Raw genomic sequence first — 9,698 nt, 5'->3', positions numbered from 1 at the left:
CATATTTATTCCAAAATCTTATTACCCGAGCTGCCATCCATATAAGATAAACTTAAATTTTGCTTTGTATATTAATTTATCTTGTTTTAAATTTTGTTTAAATTCTGTAATAAGTTGAGTACGGGGAGTAAAATGGGAGATGGATATATTAAAGGAAATTTGGATGTCTGAAGTATCTGGTTTCCAATGAGTCTCATTAGTTCATGTAGAGAAAAAAAGTGCCATTTGAACTAGTAGTTTGAAAAAGCAGTTGTAAGAACATTATCATAAAACAATTTTATTTATGCCTTTGAGTACCTTTTAAAATGTAATCAGTGGTTATCAGATTTCCCCTGGTGCTGGATCAAATCTTGGGTGCACTTGCATTTTTAATCTTATATATATATACACACACACACATACATAATATCAAGAGGAAAATATTAGTCACTCAATTGTATCCAACTCTTTACAATCCCATGGACTGTAGCCCACTAGGCTCCTCTGTACATGGAATTCTCCAGGCAAGAATACTGGAGTGGGTTGCCATTCCCTTCTCCAGGGAATCTTCCCAACCCAGGGATTGAACCTGGGTGTCCTGCATTGCAGGCAGATTCTTTACCACTTGAGCCACCAGGAAAGCCCATATATAAAATCTCTCTCTCTCTCTCTCTATATATATATATATATATATAATATGTTATATATTAACATATATATGTTATATAACATATATAATATTTTGAGATGTGATGCAATACAGCAATCTTCATAGCTAGTTCTTTTCAGGTTTAAGAATTTTTAATCAAAAATCAGGTTAACATTTTCCAGTATAATTTTCTAAGGACATTTTTTACTTACCACTTTTGAATATAAAATTATGTTAAAATGGATTAGAAGTCATTAGTCTTTTTCCACATATATACTCAAACTCCATAGCCACATGCCCTGGTCCTTCAGGATTTCTTTCACCAGCTGTTCTTAGCAGTGAAAGTTAGTGGAGGGCAGCCCTGAGGATTTTGTAGTTCAGCAAGTGTACAGTAGGGGGATGAGATTCCACTACCTCTATTCCCTGTTTACTATGCTTTTTTTTTGGGAAAAAAAAAAAAGTTTATTTAATTTTTGGCTGACAGGTCTTAGCTGTGGCATGCAGAATATTCTATCTTTGTTGTGGCATAGGATCCTAATTCCATGACCAGGAATCAAACCTTGCATTGGGAGTGTGGAGTCTTAGCCACTGGACCACCAGGGAAGTCCCTGTCATTGCTTTTTTTGTGGTGGGAATAATTAATATCTAACTCTCAGGAATCTTGACAATTTTGATAAAGCATTGCTGTCTGTGTTCACTACACTGTGCATTAGCTCTCCAGAACTTCTTAGCTGCACGTTTGTACCCTGAAACACCTCTTCCATTCCCCAACTCCCAGTACCATCCTGGCAACCAGCACTCCCCTTTCTAGTTTGGCTTCCTTAGACTCACATGAAAGCTACAATCGTACAATGTCTTTACTTTGGATTATCTTACTTAGCTTATGACCTCCAGGGAAAAGCATGCTGTCAGAAATGAAAGACGCTCCTCCTTCTCATGACTGCATACTTGATTGTACATCTGTGTTTGTAATCTTTATCCATTTGATCTGTTACAGGCAGGTATGTTTCTGTACCTTGGCTATTGTAAATAATGCTGCAACAAACCTGGGAGGGCAGATATCCCTTTGATATTTTCATTTCTTTTGCGTAAATACTCAGAAGTGGAATTGTATGATGATATGGTAACTCCTTTTTTTTTTTTTTTTTTTGAGGCCCCCTTACCTGTGTGCTTGGGAGTTGCCTTTCCAAGTTCATCCCCTCAAAGGCTTACAATGATGACATAAGTGACTCCCAGTTCTGTCACTTTTTCTCCTTCCCCATGAAGTTTGGTGGTGAGAACTGGAAAGCTAGAGTTGTGGAGGAAGTAAAGGGTGTAGCAGATATAAATTCTACTGTCTCTTGACTAGTTGCTAAGGATCTTTTTAGAGCTGGGATCACATCATCTCTTCCTGTCAGCTGTTGGTCTTAATTTCCATGTCAGAAGCTCTGCTCAGTCTGTGGTTATTTGAGTGAAAATGCAGTTACATTAATAAAGAAGATTCTTTCTCTTTCCTATAAACTTATTTATCTTTTGAATACTAAATCTCAATATTATTGCTGGGACATATTGAATTCTGAAATATTCTTTTACAATATTTCTATCAAAGAATGAAAAAGCAAAAATCATATTTGCAGAAATACAATGCATTGAAATTTTAAAGGAATGTGATCCAAACCATAAAATAAACTGACTTTATATTGAATAGAATTATTGACTAAATTGAAGAAATTGTAGTATAGGACTAATCTGCCAAGTGCATGAACAAATTTTTAAGAAGAATAGGAAGGAACAGCTCTTACTAGTATAACCCTTATCAATGTTTCAGCCTTATACACCAATTTGAGAATTTGTTCTTTATTATGTAGCATCTTCTATTCAAAATCATTCAATGAATCTTTCAGTTATTAATTGCACATAAGATTTGTTTTTGTGTTATGATAGCTCTTCTAGAGATGAAGTTATAACACAGGCTATGTGAAAATTTACAAGGTGCTAATGAGCTTTCTTCAAACACCACAAATTATTTAAGTAACTTAATGCTGTTGCTATTTTTACAGTGTCAGAGGAGTTTTCACATTAATGTGAGGCAGCCACATAATTTATTTCTCTGTTTTCAAACTTTAAAGTATAAATGGAAAACAGAAGCATAAAGTCAAAGAGAATGACAAAATTTATTTCTTTCAAATGTTTATGTTAAAAATATTTTTAATCCAGGGAAATATAATACAATAATATTAGTGTTATAATCTTTAATCTGAAAACGTTTATTACACATTTGAGATGGGCATGTGTAAAGGAATATTAACATATTTAAATCTAATATTTAATTTCTACTGATTTTGGTTTTATACACTATATTGAGATTTGATCCATGTATATATTTATACAAAAAACCTCTCTGTGTTGGCTGTTCTCATTCATTCACACTTGAAGGTCAATTTTTGTCTTGGATGGAAATGTAAGCATTGGGTTACTATTAGTTTTCTATTTTCTTAAGGAACCCTGGGACTTGAGAGCTAAGTTTAATTTTCAGTCACAAGCAGAGCTAAAGGCCAGAAGAGAAAGGCAATTTCACAGGATAAGTGGAGGCTGAGTTCTTAGTCTAGCACCAACATCGGGCTCTTGAGATTATGGGATATTTACCCATACTGTTCTTAACCTAACCATTGGGAGAATGGGACATGGAGGGGAAGACAATATTTCTATTAATAATATCTATCTCATTGAGTGAAGAAGATAACCAGTACAAAATTTCAAACCTACACACAAGTAAATTCTCACAAAGGAAATAACTGAAATCAGTTTAACACTGATCTTCCCATGACTGAGTTTCTAAAGACATATTCTACTTGCATGGCAGTTTATTTAATACTTCTTGAGAACAAGCCCTGGGGCCTGCCAGACTCAAGACTTAATTCCAGCTTCAATGCTTACTAACTGCAGGTTCTTGAACAATTTCCTCATACTCTCTAATCCTCAGTTTCCTCATTTCTGAGATGTGAATGCTAGTAATGCATATTTCCTAAGATGGTTTCTAGGCTTCAATTAGTTAATAAAATTTAAGTATTTAGCTGAGTGCCTGACACAGATTTTAAATTTCAGTAAATTTATATACTTTATTGCTTTTGATAAATAATATGATGTATGGCCTAAATCAGATGAGTATTGGACTGCAAGGAGATCCAACCAATCCATTCTGAAGGAGATCAGCCCTGGGATTTCTTTGGAGGGAACGATGCTAAAGCTGAAACTCCAGTACTCTGGCTACCTGATGAGAAGAGCTGACTCATTGGAAAAGACTCTGATGCCAGGAGGGATTGGGGGGAGGAGGAGAAGGGGACAACAAAGGATGAGATGGCTGGATGGCATCACTGACTCAATGGACGTGAGTCTGAGTGAACTCCGGGAGTTGGTGATGGACAGGGAGGCCTGGTGTGCTGCGATTCATGGAGTTGCAAAGAGTCAGACACGACTGAGTGACTGAACTGAACTGAATAATATCAACACTACAAGATAATAATGATCTTTTATTGTGTGAGAGTTGGAATATAAAGAAAGCTGAGCACTGAAGAATTGATCTATGGTGTTGGAAAAGACTCTTGAGAGCCCCTTGGACTGCAAGGAAATCCAACCAGTCCATCCTAAAGGAGATCAGTCCTGGATGTTCATTGGAAGGACTGATGTTGAAGCTGAAACTCCAATACTTTGGCCACCTGATGCAAAGAGCTGACTCATTTGAAAAGACCCTAATGCTGGGAAAGATTGAGGGCAGGAGGAGAAGGGGACGACAGAGGATGAGATGGTAGAATGGCATCACTGACTCAATGGACATGAGTTTAGGTAAACTTGGGGTGTTGGTATTGGACAAGGGAGGCCTGGCGTACTACGGTTCATGGGGTTGCAAAGAGTTGGATATGACTGAGCAACTGAACTGAACTGAACTGAACTGTATATGATTTGAGAAAATCTCAGTACTTTATATGTTAAATTCTTTTAACAACTCTAGATAGAGATAAATAAAGTGGTGCTTAGAGAGCCTAAATAACTGAAGTCTTCAAACCAGCAAAAAAAACCTAACTCATGGCTGATGCTTAAGACACATCTGAGCCTTAGTAATTGTAGATGGCAATTAATGTGCTTATATTAGCAAGAACAAGTGCTAGGTTCTACCTTAAATTATCATTTTTAAGTCTTTGAAACTGCAGCTGCTTTATTTCTAAGTAAAGCAAATCCAGATCAGGTTTGGAGACACTGAGCACACTAATTTGCTTCTGATTTTAAAACCACAATTGCAAACATATGTACCTTGTACATTTCTGTTAGGATTTTGGACATGTACCACAGGCTAGCACTTTGCCTTGACATTGCTCCTCTGCAAACAGATGGCAAATTCCTTGCTAACTTTCAATTAAGTCTTTTTTTTTTTTCCTAGAAGTATTTAAATTATTAACCATCTGGAAATTTTGGACGCGTGCAATATTATGGAAACATGAAAATAAATTTTTGATAGTCTGAAGTAACTGGATAATTCCTGGACTGACAACATATCTCCTCTAAGGTTTCACATTCACTTTCTCATTGTTTCTTTCACTTAGGCTGGATTCTCATAAAGACAGCTCTAATCCATAGTGTAGATTTTGTTTGCTAACCTAACTCTGGTTTCATAGCTGCAAATGGCTCATGAAAAACTTATTTAAATATTGTATTTCATATTTCAAAATGAACATTTGTGTTTCTTTCAACAGAATATTATTATACAAAATAAAAAGACAAGCACTGTTAACTTTGAAGATTGAGTTTGGAAGTTAACACTTTATTTGATTTTAACCAAAAATTCTCTCCTTGTATATAAGGTGCATGAATTTCAATTCAGTAACTATATAAGTAGGATAACAGGAAAAATTAAGGATGTTACCTCAATATCATATACTCAGAAAATCTTTATATCTTCTACCAGCTTATTATTTTTCTTTGCAGTTATTTTTACTGATAAGAACTGACCATAAAAATGTTCATATCATAAGAGGGCTTCAAGGTTATTGAGTTGAGTATCTTTGTATCACAGGTTCAAAACATAAAGGCCAAGAACATTAATAGAAGTTTCCAAAATGACACAGATAATGGAAGAACTTAAACCTTGATCTGTTTAAGGTTAAGTTCTATTTCCATCCCACATGAATTGTCCTTACTAATTGCCAATTATGTAAACAACATTATAGTATATTGTAATATTAAGGCCACCTCATAATCTATCTTCAGCGTGACTTGTATGATCATTTATAGTGTTTTTTTTTTTTTATTTCTTGGACCTTTGCATATGAATCAAATGTTTTTCTCTCATAGGCATGATCCTGTATGAGTTTTAGAAATCAATCCAATTGTTGGGTTTATGGCCAATACCTGTGTGTAGCAGTTCTGGGTTACCTGGTGAATTTCTCCATTCCAAAGCTCTGATTGGTTGGCCCTGAGGATATTTACTTTGAAGGAAAAATTATAGTCATGTTCAGATCACTATTGATATTACTAGATGGATTCCTCTTACCTGACCAATTAACTCTGACTCTGGCCATAGATTAAATTTTCTTTTAGGGTCACTCACACTCAGTCAAAAACTGTAACCTCATCTGTTGAAAGGAAAACTCCCACAGTTATAGGATGGCTCTCTATGGTTAATACTAGGCTATGGTCATTTAAGTTTAAAACCTCCGCTATGTTGAAAACAAATCATACTAAGCATAATCAGTCTAGTAACACTAGGAAACTGGGCTGTGTGCTTTATGGACAATGCTAGTATATAATTTCCTTGAATGACAAGGATTGGTGCAGAATAGACTAAGTCAGATGACCTGAGATATTACGGGGCTGCACCTAAGGGAAGTTTTTGGTTTAATTCTTACTTATGACTTTACTAATACTGCTAGCTATGTTATTTGTATTTTACATCTTTTATAAAAATTGTTTCTTACATTATTAAATATGTGACTGAACCACTGATAAAATAACATATAGTTGCATATGAGAACAAAGGTTGTTAATAGTGTAACTAGATATGAGAAGAAGGAACAAGAGGGAATATTTTCCTGGACCATAAAAGGCTAATACAGACAGGTGGTCCAGAGACTTTTGGGTGCTGTTTTATGGCCTAGTCCAGTAACATCACATTGAATGGCCTCCCAGCAAAATCTCTGCCAGAACTGAGAATGAGCATTCTCAGCACCATGGGGTAAAATGGTCATGAAATGCACCCCCAAACCATGGTCAAATTTATTACTATCAAGGGGCCTTGCCAATTGGAAACTGGCACTTGCCATATGTCTCTACACATATTAAATCATGGCCACTGCAGTTGCTAACCTCCAACACCCCTGAAAGGAGTTCTGGGTGGAGAACAGGTATGAGGCACTCTGTGCTCTGGAAAAAACTGGAAGAACAGGCCTTCAGAGAGTTAGATATTTTCAGGTTTTATGAGTCCCAATTCCTGCATCGTCTCATACCTAGAGAAACACTAACATCATTAATGGTGACATCTGCTTTGGCTATTAAGGAGAATATTACAATTAAAAGTTAAAATAGAGTAGCGATCTTTGAGTTCTTTTGCAGGACTGGGGCCCCACCCAGGTGGAGGATGGTAATTTCAGGTTGAGCACAAGATTCCTAGAGCACTGCCTTGCTGTCTCACCACCAGTCAGTAAGAAGAAAGTCACACACCTTGCAGCCCTCACCCCAAATTTTGCCTTCCTTTTCTGGGCCCATTGATGACCACCCTTTTGGCCCCTGTCTGTTTCATCTCTGACAGGCTCCAATAGTTTCAGGCTAAATTGCTGTTACTAGGATGGTGAAAGCTGGTTTCTATCCCTGGGTTGGGAAGATCTCCTGGAGGAGGCCATGGCAACCCACTCCAGTATTCTTGGCTGAAGAATCCCCATGGAAAGAGGAGCCTGGTGGGGTGTGTTCCATGTGATCACAAAGAGTTGGACACAACTGAAGGGGCTTAGCACGCAGCACACATCGTCTATTGTCTTCTACAGAATGTAAAACATAGTAACATTCTATTTTGGGCCTCTGTTTACTAGAAATAATTGGGTTAAAAAGAAATGACAGCAGATAATTCAGGAGAAGATATAAATCAAACCTATGCAGAACTGAATGAGGAAGTATGTATGTTCACACACCCCCACACCCCCACACACAGTCACTCAATAAACATTTATATATATATATATATATATATATATATTTGTACAGGTCTGTACAAACACACAACTGCACCTGAAAAATTATGTGGACTGTGATAGAAGATTTGGTGTAAAAATTACTAAGATATATCCAATACTAATATTTATTTAAGATCCATTATTGTTGACCCTTCTCAGTAGAAGAACATTTCATTGTGGAAAGAGATTTTTGCTTCTGACCAAGATGGACCCCCCCAAAAAATACTCCACAGGGCAGAGTTGTAATGCACATTGCTTCAGGTCCCTGAGTTCTAATATCAGATCCTTTTCAAATTCTACTTTATGGTATTCCTACTTCATTTCTATCCTCAAGTAACTACAATATGTGAAAATGAAAGTGAAAAGTGAAAGTGAAGTCGTTCAGTCATGTCCGACTCTTCGCGACCCCATGGACTGTAGCCTATCAGGCTCCTCCGTCCATGGGATTTTCCAGACAAGAGTACTGGAGTGGATTGCCATTTCCTTCTCCAGGGTATCTTCCTGACCCAGGGATCGAACCCAGGTCTCCCACATTGCAGGCAGACGCTTTACCATCTGAGCCACCAGGGAAGCCCAATATGTACTACATATGTACCGTGACCATTAATCTATTACCTGTGTTGTCAAACATTTTGGAGAGAGTTTTAATTTATTTTGAAATATTTCAGATATATAAAATGTATAAAAAATATAAAAATACTTATCTCCACTATTAGCAAATAAAAGTGAAAGTGTTATTTGCTCAGTTGTGTCTGAGTCTTTGCAACCTCACAGAGCCCGCCAGGCTCCTCTGTCCGTGGAATTCTCCAGGCAAGAGTACTAAAGTGGGAGCCATTCCCTTCACCAAGGGATCTTCCCAATCCAGGGATGGAACCTGTATCTCCTGCACTGCAGGTAGATTCTTTATCATCTGAGCCACCAGTGAAGTCCCTATTAGCAAATAAAACTTAATAGTTAAATATTTACCAATTGTATTCCTCTTCCACACAGAGGTACTTAAAATTCTGAATTCATGTTTATTATCCTCTTGAATTTCTGTATATTTTACTAAATGTATTTGCACCCTGAACCACTGTGAACAAACTAGAACTATTCATATCAACATAAATGAGTCCTAAAAGCATATTTTTATGTAAAAAAAGAAGGTAGTTGGTAAAAAAAATACAGTATATAAATAGTAATCACATAAAACTTTGCTTAATTTTGCATCTATGTATAAACATTTTATATCTCCCTATGTATTTCCTAGTTCAGATCTACTTCATGTGCCTGACTAAATAATACATAGTATTTTATGTAATAAAAACTCTCCTCCCTGCTTGCACTCACTTATAGAGTTATGTGAACTTGTTTCTATGACCTAGCAAGAGTGAGCAATGTATCCAATTACTGTCTTTATTATTTCAAATCCCTTAGATGGGACTATTATTGTTTCCTCATGTCTCCTGACATCAAATATTGTGCCATAGCATCTAAGAGCTTTATTTACCAAGATACACATTACTTCTCAGAGTTTGGATTTGTGTGTGTGTGTACAAATGTTTGCATGCTAATGTCATTCATACAAGTGGCTCACTCTCTCTTCTTGCTGCTGACATTTTATCACTACTTGGCAGGAATATGCATATGTCTTTTAAATCTCAATCATCCCTCTGTTGTACAATGCTATATGTTGAATATCTGCTCACCAATAGCTTTTCTCTCTGGATATATTTTGCCTAAGAATCACAACTTCTGATATATATGAAATAAATATATTTCTCTGTTCAATGAATCACTTAAAGCTTTAACACAAAGATCTTCATAAGATATGGGAGACTGTTTGAATATAATCTTATTAAGCTGGGTTGCTGCTGTTTCTCTTCCTCTGATTT

The sequence above is a fragment of the Oryx dammah genome, unplaced genomic scaffold (genome assembly GCF_014754425.2).
Source record: "Oryx dammah isolate SB20612 unplaced genomic scaffold, SCBI_Odam_1.1 HiC_scaffold_12, whole genome shotgun sequence".
In the NCBI taxonomy this organism is placed as follows: Eukaryota; Metazoa; Chordata; class Mammalia; order Artiodactyla; family Bovidae; genus Oryx; species Oryx dammah.
The sequence above is the reverse complement of the archived record's forward strand: the minus strand, read 5'-3'. Positions refer to the sequence as shown.